This window comes from Orbicella faveolata, unplaced genomic scaffold (genome assembly GCF_042242905.1).
Source record: "Orbicella faveolata isolate gen_17 unplaced genomic scaffold, um_ofav_v1 contig_37, whole genome shotgun sequence".
Taxonomy (NCBI): Eukaryota; Metazoa; Cnidaria; class Anthozoa; order Scleractinia; family Merulinidae; genus Orbicella; species Orbicella faveolata.
In genome coordinates this window covers 2756414-2773502 of record NW_028301566.1, presented here as the reverse complement: position 1 = coordinate 2773502, position 17089 = coordinate 2756414, and the positions used below count along the sequence as shown (strand labels likewise).

Sequence of the window (17089 nt, the reverse complement as noted above, 5' to 3'; positions counted from 1 at the left end):
CTGCTTAGAGCGGACACCTTGTATTAAGCCGACACTAGTGAGGGTCCCAACGGTGTCCGCTTAATACAGGTTTCACTGTAAATGATTTTATGCTCCCTGTGGTCAATGAATCTGTTCAGAACGGTCAGGCCTCCGGTCAGGTGATAGTAACACGATCTTGCAATGTAACTCTTCGTTATAAGGCGTAGCTGGTATATTCATCGTCCTCTTCTTAAGCATTGAAGGCGAAACCAACTACACTTTTCTGCTTCAGCAAGTTAAGTATCACCTATTTTGCTATATTATTGATTACATGGCCTCGCCCGGCGTTGCCACTGCCAATCCTCGGGTTCTCAGTTTTGTACCCCCTTGGTCAGGAGGCTAAAACATTTTATTCGACTTAAATCAGGAGGGAACAACCAATTCGCTCTGAATTTCGATTTGGCGCAGCGATGCGTTGTGTCGATGCTGGGAATTGGAGGTCGCACAGTTGATAAAATGATGCGCTATGATTTACACTCGATTTGGGATTACGCTCCTGAAGTGGTCGTTCTTGAGCTGGGATCCAATGATTTCTGTGATGAAACCGTCGATGGCCACGCGGTGGCATTAGTGAGAGATATTTCTCCGCGCCATTCATGTATAATACCGCTGTATTTGATACACCTGCCGTTACTCGCATGTACGGCAGTTTTTTTCACGAGCCATTATGGTTAGAGCTGCCGTGTCAATTAGATATCCCACTTTAACCGGTAAAATGTCGAGAGGCATAGCCACCATAGCGCCTGTTTCCACTCGATTAAGTCAAACATTCTTCATCTGCAACATTAGAACACAGAATGCCACCCCGTAAAAGACAGGCAACAAGCCAGCCGCTGACGTGTAAAGGCTCAGCAGGACCAGACGCCACCAAATGCGACTACAAAGTTTACTCCCGGGTTGATCGCCTCTATTAGCAAAGCCGTCGCGACTGCAGTCTCAGAAACCCTTGGGCAGCATAATATCGAGAAGCGTGATGCAGCACACTCCACTTCTAACGTTTTCTGGCATACAGTTCGTCCCGGATCCCACAGCAACCTCGGGTTCTCCAAATGCAACAGTTACACGCCGTGCATTGGGGACTGCGACCCAAAGAAACCAAGAAGTGGTGCAAGCCTCTGCATCCCAAGTTATAGAGAATTTGACGGGAGGAATCATCAAACCAGCAGAGCAGATCACTACGAGTAAGAACCCCTTTCTCTCGGCTAGTGTTCCGCTAGTGCAAAAAGTATCTGAGAAAATCAGAAAACAAATCTGGGCTAAAGAGTATGTGGATTTTGCCATCCTATTTGATGTTAATGAATATGAGAACCAATATGTCCTTAAAATTTCAAACCAATGACGGCACCACAGCTGTGTCTATGGTCCCGAGCGTGCGAAGGCAACCCACTCGCAACATTGAACAATGGACTACAGCCTATAAACCTCAGTGGCCATCTACACAGAGAAGTATAGCAATGAAACCCCAAACCTAATGAAGTGTAGCTCGGTCATTAGGGAATTGGTATCCCAGTCAGCCAACTGGAAGTTTTACGACGAAAATTTCCAGTTATTAAGGCAAAAGGAACCCTGGCCATGGAGCCAAATCCACAGCGAATTGTATCTGAGAGCCCATCTTACTAAGAGTAAATTTATTTCGGGACCACGGGGGACCAACAGAGCGAACGCCTGAACGTAGGATGATTTTTTGAAGGTATACTATATTTCGGCTGGCCAAACCAGCCTTCTTCAAGTACAATGAGAAGTTTATATTGGGACGTGTTTTTATGTAGCAGATTTTCGTAATGCCGGAAATACGTAAAACTAATTGACAGTGTAAATTAAGGATAAGCATATAGTAAAATATAATAATGAAATAACGTAATATAAGAAACAATCAATATGTTTCTTCGCGGATGTTCTGAGACCATCGGGATCAATTGTTCTGCCTTTTTGAATTAAAAAAGCTTCCCTGGCCTTACGGAAAGAGTCTCGGTTGGAAAATGTCTTTTCGATGGGGATTAATTGCATGTTGTTAGCAGTGTTAGCAGTGTGATTAGGAGAGGACAGGAAATGTTCTGCGGCTGTAGTAGGTTTAGATTTGTTGTTAGGGTTATCTATGATACGGCGGTGTTCATTAAATCGGTCTTTTAAAAATCGTTTCGTCTCTCCTATGTATTGCAAATTACAGCGGTTACATTGAATCATTTAGATGAGGTTTTTGGTGTCACAGGTCAGGTTAGATTTTATGGGGCGCGTTTCCCCGGTAGAACAGAAGGTATATGTATTAAGTCCGTGATCCAATCGTTCCGGTTGCTTGCTTAATTATAACATTGTGCTAATTGAAACATTGTAGGGCATGTACCCCTTTGTCCCTGTGAGACATTTTCAGAATGCAGACCCAGAGCCCGGGAGGGGTACTCCCAGAAAAATTTTTTGGGGTGTGCGGCCCGCTTCCCAAAACCCTTACCCTGTTGATGACCAAAATCTGCGATTTTACTACCCTTTTTATGACCAGACCAAGGATTTGATTCGCTATTTATGATCGTTACGGATGACACAGTTGCCCTAAACATGATTTTTGAAGGGCTTTTGTTTATGGGTTTATCGATAATGATCGACACTCGTAGTAGCACGTCTAGCTACAGCCCGACTTACCATCTTAGAAAGTCTTGTTTGAACAGGAGCCATAATCGGGGACGGAGACCGTAAGCGAGCGCCATTTCTTGTTTTGGGGCTGTCCCTATGATATGGGACAATTTTTCTATTTTTAGAACAAATTGCGTCATCCCGTGAGGCACACGCGCGTACATGCTGCGAGGATTTTTGCGAATGTAGCGCGGGAAAATGGCGTCCGAAATTTCCGAAATGTTTGATGCTTTTGGCCCACAGCTCAATACTTTTATGTCTGTCAGAATTTTGCTTCAGTGTTTTCGTCGTAAGCTGCTCCAGTTTGAGTGAAGTAAGACAGCGTCAAATTTAGTTATGTGCCGCTTTATATATCACTGACCAAGTTGTGTTCGGCAGCTTCTTTTACAAGAGCTCCACATTACTCCACTCTAAGTTTCACATACGTTGAAAATTAACAGCTTTTCCAAAACACAGCAAAAAACTAGTTGGATATATTTGGATATAGCAGCGTTTCAGGACTTCAAAGTTTCCCTCCTCTTGCCACACGCCTGCGAGGATTTCACCAGAGTCTATCTCGACCGAACAGTAAAAAAAAAATAAAAAATAATAAAATGATTGCGAGTTTGAGTTTCGTCTGAATTGTAAGCAATGCTTGATGTTTTATCAAGGCCCAATAAGTGACAATAAAGATTATGTCTGTAGATGCTGCTCAGTTTGTTTGTGTAAATATCCAATAAATTGACTGTTGTCGATAAATAAGAGGGCCCACCGATGCGTGTTTTGTACAGTCAGTAAAGCATGACAAATTGGACTTCCCCACTTTCGTGTGAAAACGTACATCGAACTCATGTATCTCTGGTTTTTAAATATGTTTAAGGCTGGTAAACTTTTGAGAACACATTAAAAGCTTAGCTGAAAATATGTGAATAAAGCAGAAGTAATCAGCTTTCTTTAATCAACTCGAATAGTGACGGTACTCGAATAAAGATTTCGATTTTGTTGGTTGAGTTATCAAAACTCCTTGTCTATTTTATTTTCGCAGTGTAAAATTTCACTGTGTTAAAGAAACACTCATGATATTAGTAGCCTTTTGGCGTTGGTGAAAATTGTTGCAGCATCTCGGCACAAAAGACAGCGAAAGAAATCTGTGTCAAGATTTGTTGACAATTGAAAACACCGACTCGGACTTGAAAGTGCACGCGCTGCTCTATGCAAATGAGCTACTTGTACGCGTCAGACTTTTCTTTCAAAAATTTTTGCAAACTCGCTAAACAAACAGAAACAATAAGAAACTATCAAAACGGGGTTTGGTTATGATTGAACATTATTTGGGAAACTCACAAATTAACTCGATACCAGAGTAAAGAGTTTTCTTACATAAATTTTCTTTATAAAACAAGTGCAAAGCTTACGCGTACAATTAGCGCGAACATTCACTCACAGCGCGAAATCGAAGTCATGTTTTCGACCCTGAAAAACTCACCTTTTCCATTAGCTCAGAGCATAAAACTACATATAAGAACCCTGGTTCTTATTCCCTGCCTTATTCCCTGCCATCGCTGTGAAAAATCTCCAAGAGAATCTCGCAACTCTCGCCATTAGATCACGCAACATGACAACATCCGCGCGAGAGCCCCCGACATGTGCGTGGATCCGCGCGGATATATGACGTCAGGATGACACAATTTGTTCTAAAAATAGAAAATTTGTCCCATATCATAGGTGCGCGCGGATCCCAAGACTTGCTGTCTCCGTTCCCGATTATGGCTCCTGGTTTGAATTAGAACTCGCACGCGCGCGCGTAGCATTTTCAAGGGCTTAAGCCAAAAAAGCCGCTCTGCCTTACTGTATTTTACGATACGAAACGAAACGAAAAAAACATGTACCGAAATGAGCATATCAAGTATCACAACAGTCAGATTCCTCCTTGCGATAATCTAGACAAGGAATAAAACAGCGGACCGGAAGTGTAGAATTTGTAAATTCGAAAATCTGTATTTTGCGAGACGAGCTATTCGAAGACTGTGACGATATGTAGCTTATATCTTCCAATTCTTTAACACTTTTCGTAGATACAACTCGATGCAGTGATGATTTTTCAACAAAGAGTTTGAGTTTGGTTAAGTGAAGGTTTACTATACAAACCGAGGTCACTGTTGTTGCTGTTGAGGTTACTTATCATGCATATTGGTAACGAAAGAAGTAAGGCAGTAAGTAAGTAAGTAAGTAAGTAAGTAAGTAAGTAAGTAACCTTTATTTAAACACGATAAGTAATTAAGCTTGCAGCTTGTGGGGTCGTGTATAAATAAACAATAAAGAATAATTACAAAATAAGAATTAAAAAAAAATTTACAATGTAAGATGTAATCTAGTTTACATAAAAATTTGCAGCTAATAATAATTACCTAATTATTAACATTATTATGTGACTAATAAACGTATACCAATGGGCAGTCGAGTCATCTTCTGTAGTATATATTCGCAAAGCTAATACACCTTATTCCAAAATGGCCGCCATTTAAGTATTCTTTTGTTTACTTGCAAATTAGCCCTTGTTGCCTCGTTTTTAAACTCGAAATTCAAAAGAATATTTTCCCTTAAACGAGGCAACAAGGGCTCATTTTCAAGTAAACAAAAGAATACTAAAATGACGGCCATTTTGGAATAAGGTGTATGTCCCTGACCACAGTAACATTATTGATCATCTTAGAGAAGCTGTTTACGCTGTTCGCCATTCGGCATCCAATCGGAAGAAAATTCCACAGAATTGTACCTCTGTAAGATACGGAGGATTTCTTGATATTTGATTTAAAATGAGGGATTTCCAGCTTAAGGCTGTTTCTTAGATTATAGGAGGATTGTGATTTTACAATATGTGCAGTCATACAGGGTGGTGAATCATTGTAGTACATTTTATAAATTAGTTTCAGAATTGAGTTCTTATAATAGGTTCTTAGAGTGTCCCATTTGGCCCTGGTGAGGGCTTCAACTGATGGTAGGTCTTTAGGAAGGTTGAAAATAAGCCTTGCTGCCCTGCAGTGTAGTCTTTCGAGTGTGTCGAAGTCATCTGAGCGATTCGTGCCTCCCCATACGGATATACCGTACGTGACTGCAGGGATTATAACTTCGAAATATAGGTGTAAGAGATCTTGCTTAGGTAAAAATCTGCTCTTCCTTATGAGAGTCAATTTGTTGACGAAGCTCTTCTTTAGTCCCTTAATATGTGCTGACCAGTTCAATTTATCGTCAATATCGACACCCAAGAGTCGACTTTGTATGACCCGTTCCAGAATGTTGTTTCCAAGGTATATGGGTGGGTGGGGGCCTGTAAAGGATCCTCTGTGGATTAGCATGTATTCGGATTTTTTCGGGTGCGGGGTCAGCTTATTTCTCACACACCACGCATACAACTCGGTTACGGATTGATTTAGCGCAGCGGCGACCTCGTCTACGCTCCTCCCTATGCCGGTAGATGGTCACGCAAATATCAGTCACGTATTTCTGTAATTTGCGAAACGGGGCACTTCTGTGACCTTTTGGCTCAAACCCTTCGTTCAAAAATTATCACTGCATCGAGTTGTATCTACGAAAAGTATTAAACAATCGGAAGAAATAAGTTATATATCGTTACAGTCTTCGAAGAGCTCGTTTCGCAAATTACAGATCTGTAATTTGCGAAACGGGGCGCATCTGACCTTTTGGCTCAAACCCTTTGCTCAAAAATCATCACTGCATGGAGTTGTATCTACGAAAAGTGTTAAAGAATCGGAAGAAATAAGTTACTCATCGTTACAGTCTTCGAAGAGCTCGTTTCCCAAAATATAGATTTTCGAATTTACGAATTCTACACTTCCACTGTTTTATTCCTTGTTTAGGTTATCGCACGAACTGTTGTGATACTTGACATGTTCATTTCAGTACAGGTTTATTCCTGGTTTATTTGTTTTGTTTCGTTTCGTTTCGCAAAATACAGTAAGCATCTACGTCGTTAGCTGCGCGTGAACAAGTATTACAAGTAACGTTTGTTCCCGAGGGAGGTACTTTGGGAATTTCTGGGTGGGGATGTGCCGCTGTGACCCTGGAACCCTTAGCCTACACCAGAGTTAGCTCAGCTGAATTTTGCTAACCTATACTAGAGTAAACTCCCCAAATCCCCCCATCTATTGACACTATTAAGGCTGATTTGCGTAAATTTAAACTTGCCGATTTGATTTTTTTATATTTTTGAGTGGCGATTTCTGGTTTCCTTACTCTAGATAAAATCTTCAACCAACCAGTCAGTTTTGTGAAAAATGATATCCTATTCTAGACCCAAACGCTCTGATTTATATACCCTATCCTAGAGTAAACTGCTTGAAAACCATACCCTTCACAGCGGCACATACCTATATAGCCCATATACGGCAGTGCGCCCCCCCCCCCGGGCGTTTGTTTAACGCTTCACATTTGCTACTGATGGAGGGGTTTTTCCCCAAACGTCTCCACAAATTCCTCACATAAGCACTTTGAATTTCCAATGGAGTGTGTGCATTACTAGGGGTGGCGAATGGTAAATGCGAGACTTTACAAGACGGCGAGACAAGCGTTTTTCTTTGCGAGCTCGAGACATTTTGACTTTTTAGGTTGCGAGACCGAGACTTCAAAGCGCTTTGAGTGCGAGCAAAAGACGTTCAGGCTCTTAAAATTCGAGCCCCAGATTTAGTTGAGAGCTAGAATGAGCTTGTACAGCCCTAAGCCAGCTTCTTGGAACTGACTATTGAGCTGGAAAGTTGTAAACAGATATAAATTTAGTACCTCTTATGCCTGATGAGTATAAGACCTTTAGGGGCTCTTTAGTTTTGGATTTGAGGAATTTGATGACGTCACGTGCACACATTCTAATCAAATTTTTGTTGCTACACAGCGAAACCTGAAGAAATGGCGGCACGCTTTCCAGACGATGTATCGGAAAGCGAAAGAACGAAGTTTCGCAATGAAGAGGACTTCAGTGGTAAGTTATAGAAAGTAAACTTAATTAGCGGCAGTATTCGCATGTGTCAGGTTTTTGGTGCCTGAGTTTTGAAATGGAACTGCTTACTAAGCAGCTTTATGTTTTCGTAGACTAATTGGTTATACCTAATTAAGCATATGTCCATCCACTACCTACTGTCATCCATTACTTTGAAGTAAGATGAGCGATAAGTTATCGGTGTGAAATATCTTTAAGTTTGGCTTAACAGAACGTAACATATCTGTAAGCTAACTTTCCTTGCTCGTTGATTGTAGAATTGAAACTTGTAGATACAATTCAACATTTATTAAGCTCAATCAGTCGACACATCGGAAATCGATAGAAATTTTATGATTATCTATTTTTATGGATTTTTACTCGTTGAAGTACGATGTCTATCAATTTCAATCGAGAAGACGATTTGAAAGGCATGTAGCTATTTAGAGAACAACATCAGGAACTCGAAATTATATTTTGCCCTGCCAGCGGAAGCACAAAACAAGACAAGAAGATCTGTTAGATCTTATAACCGCGCTTTAAAAATGAAACGGTTCGCTCAGCACTACCGTCGGAACGCAGTGCACATTCCAAAGCAGTCATTGATGATTCTTTTCTTACTGTAGACATCACATCACTTGATCAACACAAACTGTATTATTGCACCATCAGTGGTAGCCGTTGACAAATCTCCGATGACGTAATGGTCTTAATCTAGAACTTTCTTCGGGATATGTATGGGCATTAACGATATGAACGACACAATAATAACACTATTAACAACAGCTTTCTTTCTTAAAAGTCATGATTAAATTTGATTGGTGTTTTCCACGAGTAAAGGGCTAGCAAAGTAGTCACACAAGTCATAAAAAAAAAACCTATCCCGACCGATGTATCGATTTTGGTCACTTCAGTGACCACAGATTGAAAACGTGACAGAAAATTGTCGTTACTTTTGATTGTCACCAAATTTGTCATATCCCCCCTCGGGAGAATTTTGTTAAGTTAGCTAATTTAGTATGCAAGCCACCGTAATGGCGGTCGCCGCGGCGAAATGTTTATTTGCTCAAAATTGGGGCAAAATCTTTCGGAGATAGAAGTCAAGACATTTGTAAGGATACAGAAAGTAATTTGGGACCAGTTGCTGGCTTCTAAGACTGAATTTATCCAGAAGTAAGCTGTATTTTCGTTTTCGTGCCGAAAGCCATGCGATGAATTAATATTATCGGCTTTTTCTGCTGTCTTGTTCTGTTTTTGCTCTTGGTCTTTTTTGTAGTCCGCCGAAGCCAGTCTTTCGTCTAAATCAGTTGAAAAAAGTTCGAAAAAGATATTCCCATTCAAGTTTAAGCTCTCAGCCGATAATTCTGGAGTTTTTTGGCCGAAACGTCAGCTTTGTTATGTTCGTGTTTTTCGGTTGCTATGGGCGACCATGGCTTCCTTTGTTAGGTCAAGTCTAGGGAGTGAGGTCACAAAAAAATTCTAATTAATTCTGGTTTTGTTCGATTTCTATGAAATTTTAACACGATTAAGCTGGATTGTTAAGGAATAGATTTACCGCCTGCCAATGTGTGGTAGCTATTAACGCTTAAGTGATATATCGCTTCGAAATCAGGGTTTCGAAGAGATTTTTTTGCAACGTGTGGGTTCGGCGTGATTTTGTAATCGGAGGTTTTTGTTGACCCCGAAGGAAAAAATATCCGAAAAAGGTAATTTCATCGATGATTCAAACGAATATAAATATATATATGTTCCGAGCGAAATTTCTGCTGAAAAAATATGATTTTTGACGAACGCTGGGTTTTTAATTTTTTTCCCGCGAAAGTCAGTATCGGAGATGAGATTTATTAATGTTTCAACAGCTTTTGGCGAGTAAACATCACAGGTTGCGTGACTCAAAATTTGGCCGAGTGAAAGCTTGGCTCTGGTCGCATACAAAACGAAACAAGAAGATCTGTTAGATCTTATAACCGCGCTTTAAAAATGAAACGGTTCGCTTAGCGCTACCGTCGGAACGCAGTGCACATTCCAAAGCAGTCATTGATGATTCTTTTCTTACTGTAGACATCACATCACTTGATCAACACAAACTGTATTATTGCACCATCAGTGGTAGCCGTTGACAAATCTCCGATGACGTAATGGTCTCAATCTAGAACTTTCTTCGGGATATGTATGGGCATTAACGATATGAACGACACAATAATAACACTGTTAACAACAGCTTTCTTTCTTAAAAGTCATGATTAAATTTGATTGGTGTTTTCCACGGGTAAAGGGCTAGCAAAGTAGTCACACAAGTCATATAAAAAAAACCCTATCCCGACCGATGTATCGATTTTGGTCACTTCAGTGACCACATATTGAAAACGTGACAGAAAATTGGCGTTACTTTTGATTGTCACCAAATTTGTCATATCCCCCCTCGGGAGAATTTTGTCAAGTTAGGTAATTTAGTATGCAAGCCACCGTAATGGCGGTCACCGTCGACGAAATGTTTATTTGCTCAAAATTGGGGCAAAATCTTTCGGAGATGGAAATCAGGACATTTGTAGGGATACAGAAAGTAATTTGGGGCCGGTTGCTGGCTTCTAAGGCTGAATTTATCCAGAAGTAAGCTGTATTTTCGTTTTCGTGCCGAAAGCCGTGCGATGAAATGTTATCGGCTTGTTCTGCTGTCTTGTTCTGTTTTTCTCTTGGTGTTTGTTGTAGCCCGCCGAGGCCAGTCTTTCGTCTAAATCAGTTGAAAAAAGTTCGAAAAAGATATTCCCATTCAAGTTTAAGCTCTCAGGCGATAATTGTGGAGTTTTTTGGCCGAAACGTTCGGCTTTGTTATGTTGGTGTTTTTCGGTTGCTATGGGCGACCGTTGCTTCCTTTGTTAGGTGAGGTCACAAAAAAATTCTAATTAATTCTGGTTTTGCTCGATTTCGCTGAAATTTTAACACGATAAGGCTGGATTGTTAACGAATAGATTTACCGCCTGCCGATGTGAGGTAGCTATTAACGCTGAAGTGTTATATCGCTTCGAAGTCAGGGTTTTGAAGAGATTTTTTTGCAACATGTGGGTTCGGCGTGATTTTGTAATCGGAGGTTTTTGTTGACCCCGAGGGAAAAAATATCCGGAAAAGGTAATTTCATCGACGATTCAAAGGAATATAAATATGTATATGTTCCGAGCTAAATTTCTGGTGAAAAAATATAATTTTTGACGAACGCTGGGTTTTTAATTTTTTCCCGCGAAAGTCAGTATCGGAGATGAGATTTATTAATGTTTCAACAGCTTTTGGCGAGTAAACATTACAGGTTGCGTGACTAAAAATTTGGCCGAGTGGAAGCTTGGGTCTGCTCGCACAGAAGTCGAAAAAAAACAAGAAGATCTGTTAGATCTTATAACCGCGCTTTTAAAATTTAACTGTTCGCTTAGCACTACCGTCGGAACGCAGTGCACATTCCAAAGCAGTCATTGTTGATTCTTTTCTTACTGTAGACATCACATCACTTGATCAACACAAACTGTATTATTGCACCATCAGTGGTAGCCGTTGACAAATCTCCGATGACTTAATGGTCTTAATCTAGAACTTTCTTCGGGATATGTATGGGCATGAACGATATCAACGACACAATAATAACACTATTAACAACAGCTTTCTTTCTTAAAAGTCATAATTAAATTTAATTGGTGTTTTCCACGAGTAAAGGGCTAGCAAAGTAGTCACACAAGTCATAAAAAAACCCTATCCCGACCGATGTATCGATTTTGGTCACTCCAGTGACCACAGATTGAAAACGTGACAGAAAATTGGCGTTACTTTTGATTCTCACCAAATTTGTCGTATCCCCCCCCCTCGGGAGAATTTTGTTAAGTTAGCTAATTTAGTATGCAAGCCACCGTAATGGCGGTCGCCGCCGGCGAAATGTTTATTTGCTCAAAATTGGAGCAAAATCTTTCGGAGATGGAAATCAGGACATTTGTAAGGATACAGAAAGTAATTTGGGACCGGTTGCTGGCTTCTAAGGCTGAATTTATCCAGAAGTAAGCTGTATTTTCGTTTTCGTGTCGAAAGCCACGCGATGAAATATTATCGGCTTGTTCTGCTGTCTTGTTCTGTTTTTTCTCTTTGTCGTTTTTGTAGCCCGCCGAGGCCAGTCTTTCGTCTAAATCAGTTGAAAAAGGTTCGAAAAAGATGTTCCCATTCAAGTTTAAACTCTCAGGCGATAATTGTGGAGTTTTTTGGCCGAAACGTCGGTTTTGTTATGTTGGTGTCTTTCGGTTGCTATGGGCGACCGTTGCTTCCTTTGTTAGGACAAGTCTGGGAAGTGAGGTCACAAAAAAATTCTAATTAATTCTGGTTTTGTTCGATTTCGCTGAAATTTTAACACGATAAAGTTGGATTGTCAACGAATAGATTTACCGCCTGCCGATGTGTGGTAGCTATTAACGCTGAAGTGTTATATCGCTTCGAAGTCAGGGTTTTGAAGAGATTTTTTTGCAACATGTGGGTTCGGCGTGATTTTGTAATCTGAGGTTTCGGTTGACCCCGAAGGAAAAAATATCCGGAAAAGGTCATTTCATCGACGATTCAAACAAATATAAATATGTATATGTTCCGAGCTAAATTTCTGGTGAAAAAATATAATTTTTGACGAGCGCTGGGTTTTTAATTTATTCTCGCGAAAGATGAGATTTATTAATGTTTCAACAGCTTTTGGCGAGTAAACATTACAGGTTTCGTGACTCAAAATTTGGCCGAGTGGAAGCTTGGGTCTGCTCGCACCGAAGTCGAAAAAAAACAAGAAGATCTGTTAGATCTTATAACCGCGCTTTTAAAATTTAACTGTTCGCTTAGCACTACCGTCGGAACGCAGTGCACATTCCAAAGCAGTCATTGATGATTCTTTTCTTACTGTAGACATCACATCACTTGATCAACACAAACTGTATTATTGCACCATCAGTGGTAGCCTTTGACAAATCTCCGATGACGTAATGGTCTTAATCTAGAACTTTCTTCGGGATATGTATGGGCATGAACGATATCAACGACACAATAATAACACTATTAACAACAGCTTTCTTTCTTAAAAGTCATGATTAAATTTAATTGGTGTTTTCCACGAGTAAAGGGCTAGCAAAGTAGTCACACAAGTCATAAAAAAACCCTATCCCGACCGATGTATCGATTTTGGTCACTCCAGTGACCACAGATTGAAAACGTGACAGAAAATTGGCGTTACTTTTGATTCTCACCAAATTTGTCGTATCCCCCCCCTCGGGAGAATTTTGTTAAGTTAGCTAATTTAGTATGCAAGCCACCGTAATGGCGGTCGCCGCCGGCGAAATGTTTATTTGCTCAAAATTGGGGCAAAATCTTTCGGAGATGGAAATCAGGACATTTGTAAGGATACAGAAAGTAATTTGGGACCGGTTGCTGGCTTCTAAGGCTGAATTTATCCAGAAGTAAGCTGTATTTTCGTTTTCGTGTCGAAAGCCACGCGATGAAATATTATCGGCTTGTTCTGCTGTCTTGTTCTGTTTTTTCTCTTTGTCGTTTTTGTAGCCCGCCGAGGCCAGTCTTTCGTCTAAATCAGTTGAAAAAGGTTCGAAAAAGATGTTCCCATTCAAGTTTAAACTCTCAGGCGATAATTGTGGAGTTTTTTGGCCGAAACGTCGGCTTTGTTATGTTGGTGTTTTTCGGTTGCTATGGGCGACCGTTGCTTCCTTTGTTAGGACAAGTCTGGGAAGTGAGGTCACAAAAAAATTCTAATTAATTCTGGTTTTGTTCGATTTCGCTGAAATTTTAACACGATAAAGTTGGATTGTTAACGAATAGATTTACCGCCTGCCGATGTGTGGTAGCTATTAACGCTGAAGTGTTATATCGCTTCGAAGTCAGGGTTTTGAAGAGATTTTTTTGCAACATGTGGGTTCGGCGTGATTTTGTAATCTGAGGTTTCGGTTGACCCCGAAGGAAAAAATATCCGGAAAAGGTCATTTCATCGACGATTCAAACAAATATAGATATGTATATGTTCCGAGCTAAATTTCTGGTGAAAAAATATAATTTTTGACGAGCGCTGGGTTTTTAATTTATTCCCGCGAAAGATGAGATTTGTTGTTTCAACAGCTTTTGGCGAGTAAACATCACAGGTTGCGTGACTCAAAATTTGGCCGAGTGGAAGCTTGGGTCTGCTCGCACCGAAGTCGAAAAAAAACAAGAAGATCTGTTAGATCTTATAACCGCGCTTTTAAAATTTAACTGTTCGCTTAGCACTACCGTCGGAACGCAGTGCACATTCCAAAGCAGTCATTGATGATTCTTTTCTTACTGTAGACATCACATCACTTGATCAACACAAACTGTATTATTGCACCATCAGTGGTAGCCGTTGACAAATCTCCGATGACTTAATGGTCTTAATCTAGAACTTTCTTCGGGATATGTATGGGCATGAACGATATCAACGACACAATAATAACACTATTAACAACAGCTTTCTTTCTTAAAAGTCATGATTAAATTTAATTGGTGTTTTCCACGAGTAAAGGGCTAGCAAAGTAGTCACACAAGTCATAAAAAACCCTATCCCGACCGATGTATCGATTTTGGTCACTCCAGTGACCACAGATTGAAAACGTGACAGAAAATTGGCGTTACTTTTGATTCTCACCAAATTTGTCGTATCCCCCCCCCTCGGGAGAATTTTGTTAAGTTAGCTAATTTAGTATGCAAGCCACCGTAATGGCGGTCGCCGCCGGCGAAATGTTTATTTGCTCAAAATTGGAGCAAAATCTTTCGGAGATGGAAATCAGGACATTTGTAAGGATACAGAAAGTAATTTGGGACCGGTTGCTGGCTTCTAAGGCTGAATTTATCCAGAAGTAAGCTGTATTTTCGTTTTCGTGTCGAAAGCCACGCGATGAAATATTATCGGCTTGTTCTGCTGTCTTGTTCTGTTTTTTCTCTTTGTCGTTTTTGTAGCCCGCCGAGGCCAGTCTTTCGTCTAAATCAGTTGAAAAAGGTTCGAAAAAGATGTTCCCATTCAAGTTTAAACTCTCAGGCGATAATTGTGGAGTTTTTTGGCCGAAACGTCGGCTTTGTTATGTTGGTGTTTTTCAGTTGCTATGGGCGACCGTTGCTTCCTTTGTTAGGATTAGTCTGGGAAGTGAGGTCACAAAAAAATTCTAATTAATTCTGGTTTTGTTCGATTTCGCTGAAATTTTAACACGATAAAGCTGGATTGTTAAGGAATAGATTTACCGCCTGCCGATGTGCGGTAGCTATTAACGCTGAAGTGTTATATCGCTTCGAAGTCAGGGTTTTGAAGAGATTTTTTTGCAACATGTGGGTTCGGCGTGATTTTGTAATCTGAGGTTTCGGTTGACCCCGAAGGAAAAAATATCCGGAAAAGGTCATTTCATCGACGATTCAAACAAATATAAATATGTATATGTTCCGAGCTAAATTTCTGGTGAAAAAATATAATTTTTGACGAGCGCTGGGTTTTTAATTTATTCCCGCGAAAGATGAGATTTATTGTTTCAACAGCTTTTGGCAAGTAAACATCACAGGTTGCGTGACTCAAAATTTGGCCGAGTGGAAGCTTGGGTCTGCTCGCACCGAAGTCGAAAAAAAAAAAACCACGGGTAAACCATGAACCGCGCTCGGCCCATGGCCGCGCGGTTAAAAAACCACGGGTAAACCATGAACCGCGCTCGGCCCATGGCCGCGCGGTTAAAAAACCACGGGTAAACCATGAACCGCGCTCGGCCCATGGCCGCGCGGTTAAAAAACCACGGGTAAACCATGAACCGCGCTCGGCCCATGGCCGCGCGGTTAAAAAAACCACGGGTAAACCATGAACCGCGCTCGGCCCATGGCCGCGCGGTTAAAAAAAACCACGGGTAAACCATGAACCGCGCTCGGCCCATGGCCGCGCAGTTAAAAAAAACCACGGGTAAACCATGAACCGCGCTCGGCCCATGGCCGCGCGGTTAAAAAGGTTTCAAGTAATATTTTGTTACGTTTATGGTATGTCTTATAACCTTGCTATCGAATCGCGGTAGTTCCGAAGCGGACGTAAGATATAGCAGAAACGAAAAAGCGAAGACTGCGAGCAGTCTCTCTTTTCCTCAAAAATCCGCGGAGATGAACGCAAAACAAGTAAGCGTGCGAACGTGACTGTGAGCGTTACGTGGCGATGCCGCGAGCCGCCGGTGGCTCGTCTTCAGACGCCCGCGCTACCAGCGGCTCGCGGCGTCGCCGCTAGTACGTCACGCTCACTGTCACGTTCCCACGCAGGGGGGGATTAAATAGCATCCCAGAGTCCTTTGCGTTTTCAACTATATTATCAAAATTTAAAGTGACGTCATCAGTCTCTCTGATGAATCAAGCCTAGAAAAATTCAGTTAGAATTTTTAATCAAATAAAACCCATTTTAGTGATTGACTAGGTGAGGGCTTCGAAATCCCAGCTCATGAGAAAAATCGAATTTCGAAGTAAAATCAGTGGTCGGTTTTTACAGAGACGAAGAATACAAAAGCAAAAACCGACACCAGCCTTATGCTTATCTTTAATTTACACTGTCAATTACTTTTACGTATTTCCGGTATTACGTAAATATCGGCTACATAAAAACACGTCCCAATGTAAAATTTTCATTGTACCTGAAGAAGGCTGGTTTGGCCAGCCGAAATATAGTACACCGTCAAAAAATCATCCTACATTGTGTCGGTTTTTGCTTTTGTATTCTTCATTTTATATCCAAAGCCGATTAGATCACTATTGATCCAACGTATACCAGCAGGATCATCGTTCCGGTTGCTTGCTTAAACATTTTACATTTACATTTTAAGCGAACTGTGGTGAAACGTGCTACGATTTTATGCTATGAAACGTCTTTTGAAAATCAAAACGTTTTAAATGACCTCGCATTTCCCACCATTTCATCTCAGCTGCAGGTAGTTACGAGAAAGTCGCTTGGGCTGTCCACGCATCGCGCGAGTAACATCATCGGAAGAACTGGTTACCACGTCTAAAATTAAAATAACTTAAGAGGGATCACCTTGGATATAAGGCCTATAGTTGGGGGATTCACTCTCTTACCTTGATAATCTCGTACTTCAACTAAAGCCTTAAGGAATGCAACACGAGGTTGTGCAGCCGTAGTCCCTTTATAAAACCGCAACGTCATGCAATGATGTCAACTAATTTTTTGAGCACGAAATCGTAACTGCTTCATTTAGGGAAATCCTATTCTTTTGTTTTTCAAATCCATCCAGCCGTGTAATTTTCCTTTTGAAAACTAAATAAAGAACCCGTTGGTGCGCAACACGATTTTACAAAATAATGCTCTAAGGTGTTTTACGGGTTCAATTTGTTCCAGAATTATTTTTTGTTGAACAAATATGTTGCCTTTGTATAAACAGCAAAATGGCTCTCGTTGGACGTGCTGGAATTGTTTTATGGATCAAT

At 40.8% G+C, this 17089-nt stretch overlaps 1 pseudogene across 1 annotated transcript in view; it reads left to right on the top strand.

Annotated features, from left to right (window-relative positions):
* Window positions 1–6852: 6852 nt before the first annotated feature.
* LOC110053218 (uncharacterized) overlaps window positions 6853–17089 on the top strand; it is a 32740-nt pseudogene continuing 22503 nt past the window's right edge. Inside the window, exon 1 of the transcript XR_016202821.1 lies at window positions 6853–7618. The product of XR_016202821.1 is annotated as an uncharacterized LOC110053218 (transcript). The remainder of the gene's footprint in view (window positions 7619–17089) is intronic.